Below are 15569 nucleotides of genomic sequence, written 5' to 3' on the forward strand. Positions count from 1 at the left end.
AGGTGACGTCAGTTTACCATCATGGTGGCTGCTGGCCTCCTCTGTGGTCTGACCGGTGTGGAGAACCGAGATGGACTGCTTCCTTTCCCCTGTCTCGAACCCAGAATTCAGCCCTGAGTACGGTGCTTGCGCGGCTGGCAGAAACTGCAGCGCTGTAACCCTGCGTCTCTATCCCAGCACGCGCTGCAGACTGTAGCCGCGGGGCGATTTGCTGAATAAGCCGTGTTACCCTCCGTGCGACAAACCTCTCGCGTTTGAGTCCCCGTAGCCGATCCTCATGCGATGGAAATCCTTCCTCCAGGTTCCGGAGCACCCCACTATTGCTGGAAATTCCTAACAAGATATCCTTTAGCCGTCCTGACTTGTCATACTCCCACACAGTGAAGCAGCACACGGGGGTAATGCACTCCCCTCGCCGCCATCTTCAAACTCCAGGAAGTTCTGTAAATCCTTTGATCCCCAGTTTTCTTGCCTGTGTACATTAGAGATAAAGCAGTGTCCCCAGATGGATGCAAAGAATTCACTTCTTGGTGAGTGGGAAGCCAATAAGCCTGACTAGAAGAAAAAATGGGAACAGATTTATTACAGCAAGTTAGGAGAGCCCTGGAGTTACACGCAAAAGGATGCCCTCCCAGATCAAAGGAAGCACGGGGCCTAGGGAGCGTTCAGAGCACCTCAGTCACGACCCAAGAAGGACAAGACGGAACATCAACTCTCACCACTCCTGTTTCAGTCATGTCCACTGCTGTAACCAAAAACCCGAGAAGAACAATTTTAAGGAGGAAAAGTTTATTTGGGGCTCCCAGTTTCCGAGATCTCAGTCCATAGGTGGCCAGTTCCATTCCTTGGGGCCTGCGGCAGAACATCATGGTGGAGGGAGGCAGCTCAGGGCACGGTTCTCAGGAAGCAGAGAGAGAGCGAGCTCTGCTCAAAAAGGACAAGATGTACCCCAAAGGCCCGCCCCCAGGTACCCACTGCCTCCAGCTATCCCGGCCTTCCCATAGTTACCACCCAATGATCCAGATCAGGGATTAGGTTGAGGTTCACATAACTAGATCATTTCTCTCCTGAACTTTGAATTGTCTTACATATTAGCTTTTAGGGGGAACAGCTAATATCTAAATCATAACATCTCCTGTTTAATATAGTACTAGAAATTCTAGCCAGAGCATTAGACAGAGACGGAAATAAAGGAGAAAAAATTAGAAAAAGAAGAAATCAAATTATCAATGTTTGCAGATGGGATGATTCTACACTTAGGAGATCTGAAAAGAAACTCCTGAGGAAAACAAGTCCATCCGTCTTTTCTGTCAAACCAGAGAAAATGGGCTTTAAACCCTCTCGTTTCCTGACAGTCATCTCCTTACAATGACTGCCCATCTTCCTAAATCTGCACCCTCCTCCCTTCCTTCCTCAGTATTGTGTGTGTGCCAGAAAGCACTCACCTCAGGGAGACCTTCCCACCACAAGAACACAAGGGCGCGGAGGACAACCAGAGGCACATCTCTTTAAGTAACCAACAGGAGAGAGTAAAGTCAGCCTGGACCCTGAGTAGCCGTCAAACACCCTCTACTCTTAATAGCTGTTGTGTGGTCAGCCCCAGCCAATGGGCAGGACCGGCACCCTTGCCTCGGGGATACACGCCAAGCCGACCGCCTGCTCTAGACCTGCTTATGGTTTTGACTGCTGTGTGCCCTTCTTCACAGAAGTAAGCTCTTGCCTGCTGGCTGAGCTAATTCCTCTTCAAGTGTTTATTTTGATTCCTGGGGTGCCCAGGACACCCCCCCCCAATATTTTCAACAGTAGCAGGTTACAAAATCAACATACGAAACTAAATAGCTTTCCTATACCAACAATGAATCTGCTATGAAAGAAATTGGGGAAACAATCCCGTTTATAATAGCCACCAAATAAATGAATAAACCAACCCCTAGGAATCAGCCTAACCAAGGAGGTAAAAGACCTCTACCATGAAAACTATAGGACACTGAAGACAGAAACCAAGAAGGCACAAGTTGAAAGTCCCCCATGGTCATGGAGAGGTAGAATGATATTGTTAAAACAGCCGTCACCATCAAAATACCCATGCCATTCTTCACAGAATTAGAAAGAACAGTTCAGAAACTCATTTAGAAGAATAAAAGACCCAGAATGGCCACAGCAATTCTAAGCCAAAAACTCAATGCTGAGGGCATCACCATCCCTGACTTCACACCCTGGCGTCAAAACTGACACAGAGAGCAATGGCACAGACACACACCCCATATGCAATCTGATCTTTGACAAAGATGCCAAAAGCACACATTGCAGAAACGCAGCCTTTATACAAATGGTGCTGGGACAACTGGTCATCATATGCAGAAGAATGAGAGTAGACCCTATCACTCACCTGCACAAAAATCAACTCAAAATGGAATAAAGACCTAGGCACTAGACCAGAAATCATTCATTCCTAGAAGGAAACAGAGTCAACACTGCAACATGTGAGCACAGGCAACAACTTTTTCAACAGGACCATTAAATCTCAAGAAATGATGCCAAGAGGTAATAATCGGGATGGCATCGAATTAAAAAGTGTCTGCACAGCAAAGAAAACAATTAAGAACATGGAGAGAGGACCTGAGGAATGGGAGAAAATCTTTGCTACCTACCCTCCTGACAGAGGATTAACATCCAGAAAACACAAAGAATTCAAAAAACTTTTAACACCAAACAAATAAAATCAAATTACCCAATTAACAAATGGGAAAATGAACTACACAGATACTTCTCAAATGAAGAAATACAAATGGCCAACTAATACATTAAAAAACGTTTAATGTCCTTAGCAATTAGGGAAATGCAAATCAAAACTACACTGAGATTTCACCTCCCTCCAGTCGGAATAGCCGCCATCAAGAATACAAACAATAAGGTCCGAGGCTAGGGCTCGGGAGCAGAGTGCTTGCCTAGTGTGGGTGAGGCACTGGGCTCAATGCTTAGCACTGTATATAAAAATAAGCAAATAAAATAAAAGCATGCTGTCCAGCTACAACAAAAAATTTTTAAAAGAATACAAACAATAATAAATACTAGAGAGGATGTTGAGAAAAAGGAACACTGTTGGTAGGATTATAAATTAGTACAAACACTATGGAAATCAGGATGGAGGTCCTCAAAAGACTAGAAATGGAACCACCATATGACCCAATTATACTACTCCTCAATATTTATCCTAAAGAATTAAACTCATCACACTATAGTAATGTATGCACACCCACGTTTACAGCAGCACAATTCACAGTAGCCAAACTATAGAACCAGCCTGGGTGTCCAACAGTGGATGAATGGATAAAGAAAATGGGGTCTATTTACACATAATGGAGTTTTATTCAGCCATCAAGATTGAAATCATGTCATTTGCAGGAAAATGGATAGAGCTTGAGAAATATATACATATATATATTTCTCTTTTAAGTGCTGGGGACCCCAGGGCCCCATGCAGAGTAGACATGTGCCCCAACACTGAACTCCACCCCTAGACCCTGGCCCTTGTGATTAAATGTAGGACATTTCAGAATTTTTCTTTTATGAACGGGTAGTGGTTTCTAATGTCAATTAGTAATATGGATTTATAATAGTACACGATGCAAAGACCTGGCTTACTGTGAATTAATGTTCCCTGTGTCAAAATCAAGTCACTGGGTCAAGTCCCACCAACAACATCAAATTAAATAAAAGAAGCCAAGGGTCTATGAAGAAAAGGAACTCCTGCTTGTGCCTGATAACAAAATCATCACACAACCTTGCAAGAAGCACAACCAAGCACAAAGGGCACAGCAACCTTACACAGAAAATAGGCCTGCAAGGATGTCTGCCCCCAACTGTCGATTAATCTCAGACTGACATTGCCCTTGCTTATTGATCCTTGTAGCCAAATATTATTGTTTTAAAATAACTTATGTAGCCAGGCACAGTGGTGTGCACCTGTGATCCCTGGAAGACCGAGGCAGTAGGACCACAAGTTTGAACACAGCATAGCCAACTTAGCAAGACCCTGTCTCAAATTAAAAAAAAAAAAAAAAAAAGCACTATGGATGTACCTCGGTGACAAGGCACTGCTGGGTTCAATCCCTAGTACCAAAATAACTTCTGTAACCTTCATTTTGCACTCCCCTTGGGCACACACATAGTTCACTCTGGCGTGCATAGCCCTATTGTACTCCTGAATGCACTTAGTAATCTTTGGAGAATCTCTATTTCTTACTTAAGTTGAGACCTACATATCTTACTTAGTGGTGATGGTTTTGTTTGTCCTCAGTAAGTATCAGTCAATGCCCAGATTAATCACTTCTGCAGATGAATTGCCACCCAGATGTCATGGTGCTACTAAAAAGAAAAAGGTGTGTGCGTGTTTAGCATATTTCATGTTGAGTGATGTGACGTGGTGTTCCCCAGGCTGGAGGCATGGCAAGGGCTTCTTGGGTTTTTAACATGAGGTCAGGATCCAGAAAGATTCCACTGTTGCTTCTACAATTCTTGGAAGAGTAATGCTTCCATGTATGTGAGGAAAAATCTTGACCATTGCGGGCAACCCAGAGTAGGACTGCAGCCGCCTCACGGGATAATTCACTCCTAAAGAGCTGGAACAGGCTGGTGTTTAAGACTCACTCAGAAGGTTCTAGTTTCTGGTATAGTGCAGAAGAAGGTGATGAAGGGGTAAAGAGCATGTTAGGTTTCAGGAGAGCAAGTTGTTGGGTGTGGATCTACTAGTAATCTCTAAAACCCAGCATGACCAAAGCCTCGGGCTTGAAAGTCCCCAGAGAGTGATGGAGGGCCAGTGGGTTGTGGAGCTCGCCCACACAGTGAGCCAGTCCCCTCCGTCCAGGGCTCCAGCCCCCTGCTGACTATTTCAGCCCTGTGTACACCTCTTCCCATTGACATTAATCCTGCTGTCACATTTTCTTACCTGTATTTGGCCCTAGGTTCAGAATTTCCTGGAGATAATGCGATTATTTCTGTGCCCAGCAACCTGTGCGCTCGATAAACGACTCAAAGAATCCTGATAGTAGACAAGCAAAAAATATTTCTTTTAGTCTTCTAGAATTCCTCAACAATTAAAAAATCTCTCCCCCCACAACTTGATCTTTTCCACAGTCAGATTGGCAAAGCAGATGAAGATCCTTCTCTGAGAATAAATGACATCCCATCTGTGCATTTACAAATCCCACTAAACTCCAAAGATGAAGATGGAATTCTGGACCGAGGTCAAAGAATTAGAGACGCAAGTCTCACAAATGGTCTAAATAGGGGACAATTTGGTGAATCCCCCACCCCACACACACACACACACACACAGGGCAAGTTGAGCAAAAGTCAAGTGATTCAAGACTGAACAAAAGTGATTTATTTCCACCCTGCAACGTTGTTCCTGAATTCTCTGAATGGATAAATAAACCATAGAGGAAGCCAAAACCAGTGGATATGAACGCCTCGCGTTTCCCACCTGGAGAGACAGTGTCGGCAATCACCGCGGTCCCCTGGAGCCTTCTGTTACTCTCTCCAGATCACAAGACACAGGTTTGGGTCATATGAGGTTTCAGAGAGCACGAGTGACTACCCACACCCAACAACTTTCCTCTCCTGAAACCCGTGTCTGTGGATACTCGTGTAATTATTCAAGATTGCTCAAACACAAGGGCAGTGTGTTGAGCAGGTTTTCAATGATGATGAAAAAGGGTCGCACCGTGAAGTCTCTTCTCCAGGATACACAGACCTCTCCAGGGAGCGGAGCACACCCCAGAGGACGGGAGAAGACAGTCAATCTGCGTCCACGTCAGTGGGAAGAGCGTGAGAGATGTGATAATGAGCCTGATAATGAACTAAAGATCTAGGAATAAATGATCTGAAGTATACTCTTAGAATGAAGGACTATCCCTTCTCAGTTTCTACTAAAGAAAAAGACACAGTCATTACAGTTTGATCCCAGAATATCTACCAAATAATCAGCACCGTCCCAGGAGGCCTTAGAAATGGAGAGAACCATTAGAAACCACACTGCGGACAAAGCTTGGAACGGATTTCTCTGCTTGAAAGGATTTATGTAGTTCTTGCTGCTATGCCTCAAAAGCAAGTTTTTCATAACTTGAAAAGATCTAGAGAGGAGCCAAAAATCATTGTAGGTTCTGGAAGTTTTCAAATAGTGTTTTGGTTTTTTTTTTAGTTTAAAGTTAGATTTGCACTCAGTGTGTAAATGAGAAAATCTAGCAGTAATTAAATCTCCAGGATCAAAGTAGCATGAATAACTGACCAAGATTTGCTTATTTACCAATCCCCAAGTCTTGGGACGGGGAGGTGACAACTCTGAAACTCATAAAATAAATTCAATAGCTGAAAAGGTCAGTGTGACAAGAAATGACCAAATGCGTTCTGAAGCACTTGGACAAATTATGACTGATAGCGTCATCGATGACTTTGAGATCTATTCAGCTCCTATAATTAAGATGGCTTCAGAAGGGGCAATAGGAATATTTTTTTGACATGTTGTGAGCAGAAGAAGCTGGGTTTGGATGAACATATGTAAGTGTCGGCAAACAGCTCATGAGTCAGAAAAGTTCCAGAAGTATACATGTGATCAAAATATTGCCTCTGATCCAGACGGCACACCAGTTTCCACCCTTCTCTCTACTTCAGATCCAAGTACAGTAAAGACCAACTTCCAGTGGTGGTAGGCTTCCCTTTGACTGAGGCCATAGGTCAGGACTCTGCCGCGACTCTGATGGACGTGAGTGACTCCTTGGCTCATCATAAATTCTGCAAATGAGGTGACGCAGATGAGCAGTGCTGCAGTTCCTTCTCATTTGCATTTTATTAGCTTTATGACAGTTTCCTTCTTGCATGATATTACCTAATTACATCCTTCAAAGAAGCACTCACCTATCACTCTCCACTTTCAATTATTCACTCCAACGGAGGGAATCATGAAATATCCACCCCTTACAGAAGCCCACCCAGCAGCGGGGTGGCTGTGGGCGGGCGCTGGTGTGAAGTGGGACCACAATTCCTAGCAGGAGGCCCTAAGGAGAAGCCTAGCTTTGGCCTCCTCCCCTCCAGCCTCTGTCTAGCTACAGAATGGCCCAAGTCTCAGACCCAATACGCCACATGACCTCACCCAACTTTACTGCCCCGGTGCTCCACTGAAGGGGTCACAAAACCCACTTATTTCAGATAACTCTGGGATATTTACACAAACCATCCATGTATAAAGAATCATATTTTCCTAATATTTCAGCAAAACATTGTCGTCTCTGAAAACCTCCAAAAGAAATTCAGACTGATTTTGAGCACTGTTGCAACTGATATGTAACTTCCTAAGGGTGTCTGCTGCACCTTTCAAATACGGACGGTCGGCTCCAGGTAACACTGCAAAACGTGCCCTGTGGTGCCCGTTTTCCTTCCTTGACCCTTCACCTTGACGGCACCTGACCTTTATTCTCAGAATTAGGCTCGGGAGCCTGATGATCCTGGACTTTCTTTTTGTTCCACCTCATTTATACCTATTCAGTTAGTGTACCTTGCTTTTTGCAAGAAAGCATTCGTGGTTAAACTCTTCATCAAGCTGTCTGCTCTATTTAATTCTGTCTGCCTCCACTTCCTTTAAATATTGCTTGGTTGGGGATGACAAGAGTACAGTTGGCTACCCTAAGTCCAGAGGTTGAGCAGAAGACGTGGCTCTGTTATTTGATGCTCGTATGACCCATTAATTTAACTTCTTTATACCGCAGTTTCCTTATTTGTAAATCGTGGCAGATAAGGCCCAGTCTGTCTTCTTTACAGGGCTTCTGCAGGCACAAATCTTAGATACTAATTTATAATCGCCTTATCCGTACAGTCCCTTCATGATTCAGTAGCTTTAGTCATGTCTCTTTCTTAGTCTTTTGAATATTTTCAGTTGTCTATTCGTCTCTCCCTGATCGTCTTTCTTTTCCTTTGTTTATTCCATTTCCTATGATGGTGATGAATCAGAGCTTCAAACATCGCTCCAGGTGCTGCTGTCTCTAAGAGTACTGCATTTCATTTCCAGTTTCCTTTTTACTGATGACAATATTTGTTTACATTGTACATGGAGTGAAACTTTACAGAAGAACTGCCAATGACTTTTAGAAACTTTTTTCAGACTACACCTGATATTAGAGACCTGTTTATAGACAGTAATATGCTGCTGACTTACTTACACACTGTCAAGAACCTGTGAATGTTCCTAGAGTCTATCTTAATATCTTGGCTATTTATTCTTTTGGGGGGACAGGGGGAACTGGGGATCAAACTCAAGGAACTCAACCACTGAGCCCCATACCAGCCCTATTTTGTATTTTATTTAGCAATAGGGTCTCATCGAGTTGCTTAGCACCTTGCTTTTGCTGAGGCTGGCTTTGAACTTGTGATCCTCCTGCCTCAGCCTCCCGAGCCGCTGGGATTACAGGCGTGGGCCACCGTGCCCAGATATTTATTGATTGACTGATAGAGTTTCATGCCAATGTCAGACTTAGAGTTTTAACTGTGCACCATTTATTGTATTGCAGAGTAAATCTAAAGATGCTGCATTAGCTCAAGCACAGGTCCTTGACACATCCTCAGTCAAGGTTTCTCCACTCAGAAATGTACATAATTACATATTCCTTGGCAATATCAAGTCACAAAGTATTTCAGCTTTTAATAATCTTTTCCTAAACAAAAATCTGTTAAGGCTTGTATTCTCCTAGGGACATCCATCCAGCGGTGTCCATAACTCTGTACAGGGAGTGAGAGCTCAGAGCAGGTGACGTGTTCTAGACGGGTCTGACTAATACAGCTGACACGTTAACTCAGAGGGTCTCCTGAAGTCAACAGCTTCGGAAGGTATCTGCTCTCTAAGCCAGGAAGGCCTGCTACGGACAGTGCATACAGATTCCACGGGGCAGGGCGGCCGACATCAGCATGACTTCTGCACTGGACTCCAACTCAGGTGTCCAACTCCTGAACAAGCCCTCACTCCACAAAACACAACAGAAAATCCATTTTCTAAAAGTTTTTTTTTTTTATCCTCTCAGAGTGTTTGTGGGGAGGGGTGTTGTCTGGTTGGTTGAGGTGTTTCTTGTTTTGGTTTTGGCTTTCTTCACCCATTTAACAGGAAAAAAAAATAGACACAATGAAATCTACAGTCCACCAGATGCCACTTTAAAGCCCAATGTTATTGGTACAAAGACTTAAGATGACATCAGGATTCTCAGGGGGAAAGGAGGAAATTAAAAGTGACCTTAAACAACTGAGAGCACCTGGGCACTGACCCAACCTAGAACCCCTCCTGATCCTCAGCAGCAGATGAGACAGCTTCCGTGTAGGCAAGCTCCCCAAGGACACAAATGTGGTCACTGCATTAGAAAACTGAAGATTCTCTCCCTCCATCCAGAGGAACTCAAGTGCACAGATCAGCACAGAAAACACAGCAAAAATGGCGAGCAATCGAAGAGGGCAGTCACTAACTTTTAATTTCAGTGCTGGGAGAGTTAACCGGCCATGTGCTCTTACATTTGCTATAACACGGTACAGAGGGGAGAGATAAAGTCTCTTGTGGAAATATGAATGACTGGATATAAGAACAAGAACACAATTTATGCCAAAAGTGAAAAAAAAAGTCTTTGGATGCACCAGTGTTTTTTGATGTTTTTAAGGATATTTATACTATGTATTAGGTCAGTCTGACTGAAGCTGACAAAAAGCACTTGGTTATTAGTGAGTTCCACAGTACGACAACACATAGAGAAAATACCAACGAATGCAGGCCCATCTGGCAGAAATGAAGTACAAACAAGGTACACACTCCACCATCGGACCCACCATCCGACCCACGCAGGACGACACACTGAGCCCAGCCGGAGACAGCACCAAGCGCACAGTGCTAACTCTGCTGTCAGAGTGACTGCTGACCACACCAGAAACTGGCCTGTCCTTGTTTGTTCCCACTGTGCGGTCCCTTGAGCACCTCCTCCTCCTGCTGTTTCTCAGAGTGAGAAAAGTCTTCCTAGACGGAGGTGGTGAGCTGCAGGAAGTGACCGTTCTCCGCCCTTGTCTGGCTTTTTCTAGGGGGCCTGTGTGTCTCAGGAGTTTGGGACCAGTTTGTGCTGCTTCTCGTCTGATGTGTTGGAGCTGGTTATTGGGCATGTCCTTGGCAAAAATCCACTTCACATCAGACTTGCCCTTCCACCTGTCCTGAGACCAGACGGCAGCACTCCACAGGGGACTTCATCCGGGTCACCCGCAGATAGGCCCTGTTGGCGCTGAAGAGCAGGAAGACGGGCCTGGGCTGCTCTTGTGTGGAAGGCGCTGCCAGGCACTTGTGGCCATATTTGGTGCTGTACCCGGTGGGGGACTTGATGGAGCCGTGGCTGTTGTCCTCAGAATAGCTCTTCCTGATGACCACAGTCAGCCCTTAAGGTTCCTATCAAGCTCTTAGGGTTGTAGCTGTGGGTGGCTCAGCTCAGTGTCCATCTACAACTAAAATAAATATAGACATTATTATTACTGTGTGTATATAGGTGACTGCATGACCAATGTGATTCTGCAACCCGTACACTCAGAAAAATGAGATATTATATCCCATCTGATCCAAGCGTATGATATGTCAAGGTCATTGTATGTCATGTGTGACTAATTAAAACAAATTTAAAAAGTATGCAAACATTTTCTAACACTTTATAGAAATTACAAACACATTTAATGAATATTGTCAATAAAATAAAATAAATACACACATAAAGACTTTGACCACAGACACCGAGGAACATGGCTTGAGGGCATCTCAGGGTCAGGAAGACCACACCTGTCTCAGACCCAAGGGTAAAAGTAAAGATTCCTTTGAGGACAGACCAGAGGGGCCCTTGAAGTCGCCGTCCCACCGCCAGCCACTCGGGCTCTCGGAGGCTGCTGTAGCCATGGTCTCCGGGAGGCAGCGGACCTCCGCAGCAACCCTGTGGTGCTGGTTTTGCAGGATGCTGGAGCCAGAGGGTCATGAAGGCTTCCACCAAAATGTCCAAGAAAGCCCCGGGAGGGCCAGGGAGATGGCAGCAGGGTCGGGTTCCTGCAGCTGCCCCTGGAAGGACTCCTCGTGGAGATGTGCGGAGGAAGCCTCAGTCCCCAGGATGAATAAGTGCCAGTGCGGGGACCATGCTGAGAAAGGCTGCAGGGACCAAGCCCAGGCCAGCCAACGGGGGCAACGGCAAAGCCCCGGACAGAGCTGCACAAGCCCCCGTGTGTCCACCTGCTGGACATGCAGCTACAGCACTTACCTGTCCCGCTGGATTTCAGTCTGGCTGTGGTCCCATCCCTTCTTTCCATGCCCCTCTCTCTTCACATGGGAGGGTCTACTCTGTGCTTTTGTATATTGGCTGTGTGGAACTTGCTTTTGAATTTTACAGGAGCTCACCCTGGGAGTTTGTCTCGGTTTTCAAAGGCCATCTGGTGCTTGGACTTTGGGGCAATGCTAAAACTGTTAAGACCCTGGGAACTCTTGAAAATGGACTAAATGTGTCTTGCACTGTGTGATCGGCATGAGCTTTGGGGGGCCAGGGATGAAATGTTATGGTTTGGATATGTGTCCTCCAAAAGGTCGTGTGTAACACAACGCAAGGAAGTTTAGAGGTGAAATGGTTGGGTCATGACAACCTTGACCAATCAGCAAATTAGTCCTCGGTAGGAATTAAGTGAGTACTAACTGTGGGCAGTGGGGTGTGGCTGGAAGAGGCAGACCCCTGGGGGCATGCGAACCTGTGGGGTGTACACTTCGTCCTGCTGAGCAGACTCTCTCTCTGCTCCTGGGAGCCATGGCTTAAGCCGGTTCCCCTCTAGGACACCAGGATGTTCTGCCTCACTTGACCCCAAAGACAGAGTCGGACATCTATAGACCAAGTCCTCCGAAAGCATGAGCCCCGAATAATCTTCCTCCTCTAAGATTGTTCTTGTCAGGTCTTTTGGTCATAGCAGCGAAAAAAAGCAGACTGCCACATGATGAAAGCAGTTCTACGAGGAAAGTGTATGGCATCAAGTGCCTACATTAAAACAAAACAAAACAAACAGACCAAAAACCCAGAAAGTTCCCACATAAATAGTCCAATGTCACAACTCAAAGCCCTAGAAAAGCAAGGACAAACTGATTCAAAAACCAGTAGAAGACAGGAAATAATTAATACTAGAGCTGAAATTCAGGGAATTGAGAATAAATGATACAAAGAAAATACAAAGGATCAATGCAACAGAGAATTGTCTCTTTGAAGCGGTGAACAAGATTGATAGACCTTAAAGGGAAGACCCAGATCAACAAAATTACAGATGAAAAAGGAGATATCACCACAGACATTTCTGAAATCCAAAGAATTATCAGGAATTATTTTGAAAACTTATATTTCAATACATTGGAAAATCATAAAGATCCTGACAAATTTCCAGAAACGTGTGACTAGCCAAACTGAACTGAGGTTATAGAAAAACCTAAGCAAACTATTTTCAATCAACAATATTGAAGCAATAATTAAAAGTTTTCCAACAAAGAAAAGCTCAGGATCAGATGAATTTTTAGCTGAGTTCTACCAGAAATTTAAAAAAAAAATTGATGCCAATCCTCCTCAAGTTATTACATGGAATAGAAAGGGAGTATTCTACGATGGTGTCATCACTCTGATACCAAAACCAGATAAAAACACATCAAGGGAAAAAAACTACAGATCAATATTCCTTATGAAAATAAATGTGAAGATCCTTAATAAAATATTAACAATCTCATTTGAAAACACATTAAAAAGATTGTACAACATGATCAGATTTGCTTCATCCCAGGGATGCAAGATCTGTTCAACATTGACAGATCAATAAATGTGACTCAGCACATCAATAGAATTAAGGACAAAAATCATATGATCATTTCAATAGATTCAGAGAAAGCACCAATTCATGATAAAAACTCAGAAGAAACCATGGGTAAAAGGGACTCACCTTGACATCATAAACACAATATGACGAACCCAAATCCAGCACATTATCAGGTACAGAAGAACTGAAGCGTTTCCTCTAAAGTCAGGGATGAGACGAGGATGTCACCACCACTCCTATTCCATAGATTCTTGAAAATCTAACCAGGGCAATCAGACAGAGAAGGAAATTAAAGGGATATGCATAGGAACAGGAATGAAGTTATCTATGCCTGCCAATGGCATTATCCTACACTTAGAAGACCCCAAAACTCCAGCAGAAGGCTAATAGAACTGATAAATGGAATTCAGCCAAATAACAGGATAAAAGATCAAAATGCAAAAACCTACAGCTTTCCTGTATTTCAGCAACAAACCTTCTATGAAAGGAAAAAAATATATTCACAATAGTCTAAAAAATAAAATGAAATATGTAGGACTCAATCTACAAGGAGGTGAAAGACCTCTACAATGAAGTTATTGAACACTGGAGAAAGAAATGCAGAAGTGCTCGGAAGATGGAATGGTCTGCCTTGTTCTTAGGCAGAATTGACATTTGTCAATATGGCCTATTACCAATCTTTATGTACAGATTCAATGTGCTCCCCATCAAAATACCAATGGTGTTCTCCACAGGACCAGAAAAAACAGTTACGGAAGAAAAAAAGACCCAGAATATCCAAAACAATACTGAGCAATGAGTGAGGCTGGTGGCCTCAGATACCTGATCTCAGGTTATGCTACAGAACTCTAGAGACCTACATGGTATTAGCATAGAGATACACACCAAGGCCAGGGGTCAGAATGAAGACACACAGACAAATGCACACACATACAGTCATCTGACCCTTCACAGAGTGCCAAAAATATCCTGGAGAAAACAGCCTTTTAAACAAATGTTGCTGGGAAAACTGGGTATCCACAGGTAGAAACAGATTCCTGTGTCTCACGATGCACAAAAGTCAGATCAAAGTGGATGGAAGATGCTGGAATTGGACTAGAAACCCTGAAACTGCGAGCAGAAAACACAGGGTCAGCACTCCAACATACTGGTACAGGCATTAATCTCCTTAAGGGCTTCTGAAGCACAAGCAAGAAACCAAGAAGCAAGAAGTGGAAGGACTTCAAATCAAAGAGCTTCTGCACACAAAGGGAGCCATGTAGGGCCTGCAGAGAGAGCCTTCAGAGTGGAACAGAGTCTCTGCCAGCTACTCTTCCCATAGGAAGTTAATCCAGATTACATAAGAACTCAAAGGACACCAACACACACATACACACACACACACATCAATAATGGGCAAAAGAACTAAATAAACATTCCTCAAAAGAAGAAATTCAAATGGCCAACAAAAATATGAAAAAGGTTCAAATTCCTTAGCAATCAGGGAAATGCAAATCAAAAGTACACTGTGGCTCAGTGGTGGAGCGCTTGCCTCGCATGTGTGAGGCCCTGGGTTCGATCCTCAGCACCACATAAATAAACACAATGAAAGTATTGTGTCCATCTACAGCTAAGAAAATTTTTTAAAAACTACACTGAGATTTCATCTGACTCCAGTTAGAACCACAATCATCAAGAATACAAATAACAATAAAGACTGGCAAGTATATGGGGAAAATTACACTTATGCATTGTTTTTTTAATGTTTATTTTTTAGTTTTTTAGGTGGACACAATATCTTTATTTTATTTTTATGTGTGCTGAGGATCGAACCCAGTGCCTCACGCATGCCAGGCGAGCACGCTACCACTTGAGCCACATCCCGAGCCCTATGCGTTGTTTTTGAGACTGAAGATCAGTACAACTACTTTGGAAAGCAGTACAGAGATCCCTCAAAAGACTAGGAATGAACTCAACATATGACCTGGCTATCCCTCTCCCTGGAACTTATCCAAAAGAACTAAACTCAGTGTACTACAGTGATATGTGCATACTACTGTTTACGGCAGTGCGATTCACAGTGATCAAGTTGTGGAATGAGCCTAGGTGCCCATCAGTAGATAAGTCCATAAAGATGGTGTATATATATATATACATACACACACACACACACACAATGAAGTTAAACTCGTATAACCTTAAAGAAGAATGAAATCATGTCACTTGATGGTAAATAGATGGAACTGGAGAAAATCACACTAAGTGAAATAAGCCCAACTCAGAAAGTTAAGGTTCGAATGTTTTCTCTCATTTGCAAAACTTAGAGAAAAAGGAATTTTTTAAAAGGGGGATCTCATGAAAATTCAAGGGAGAACAGTGCAGTAAGGAGATCCAGGCTGAGGGAGGAACGGCAGCTGGAGATGAACCAGATCACCAGGTGCACCATGTGTGTACCACAACGAATCCCACTTTTATGTGTAACTATGAAGCACAAATTTATTTTATTTTATTTTTATTTTATTTTATTTTATTTTATTTTATTTTAATTTTTTATTGTGGGTTGTTCAAAACGTTACAAATTTCTTGGCATATCATATTTGACACTTTGATTCAAGTGGGTTATGAACTCCCACCTTCACCCCATACACAGATTGCAGAATCACATCAGTTACACATCCATTGATTTACAAATTGCCATACTAGTGTCTGTT

The 15569-nt window shown here is 43.5% G+C and overlaps 1 long non-coding RNA gene across 1 annotated transcript in view; it reads right to left on the reverse strand.

The window, feature by feature from the left end:
• Positions 1 to 15066, reverse strand: part of LOC125619919 — a 22959-nt gene extending 7893 nt beyond the window's left edge. The window contains exons 1-2 of the long non-coding RNA XR_007351482.1: positions 15056 to 15066; positions 14652 to 14656 (exon numbers count right to left, since the gene is read on the reverse strand). This is a non-coding gene — a long non-coding RNA (uncharacterized LOC125619919). The remainder of the gene's footprint in view (positions 1 to 14651; positions 14657 to 15055) is intronic.
• Positions 15067 to 15569: the final 503 nt, after the last annotated feature.

This window comes from Marmota marmota, unplaced genomic scaffold, assembly GCF_001458135.2.
Source record: "Marmota marmota marmota unplaced genomic scaffold, marMar, whole genome shotgun sequence".
Classification (NCBI taxonomy): Eukaryota; Metazoa; Chordata; class Mammalia; order Rodentia; family Sciuridae; genus Marmota; species Marmota marmota.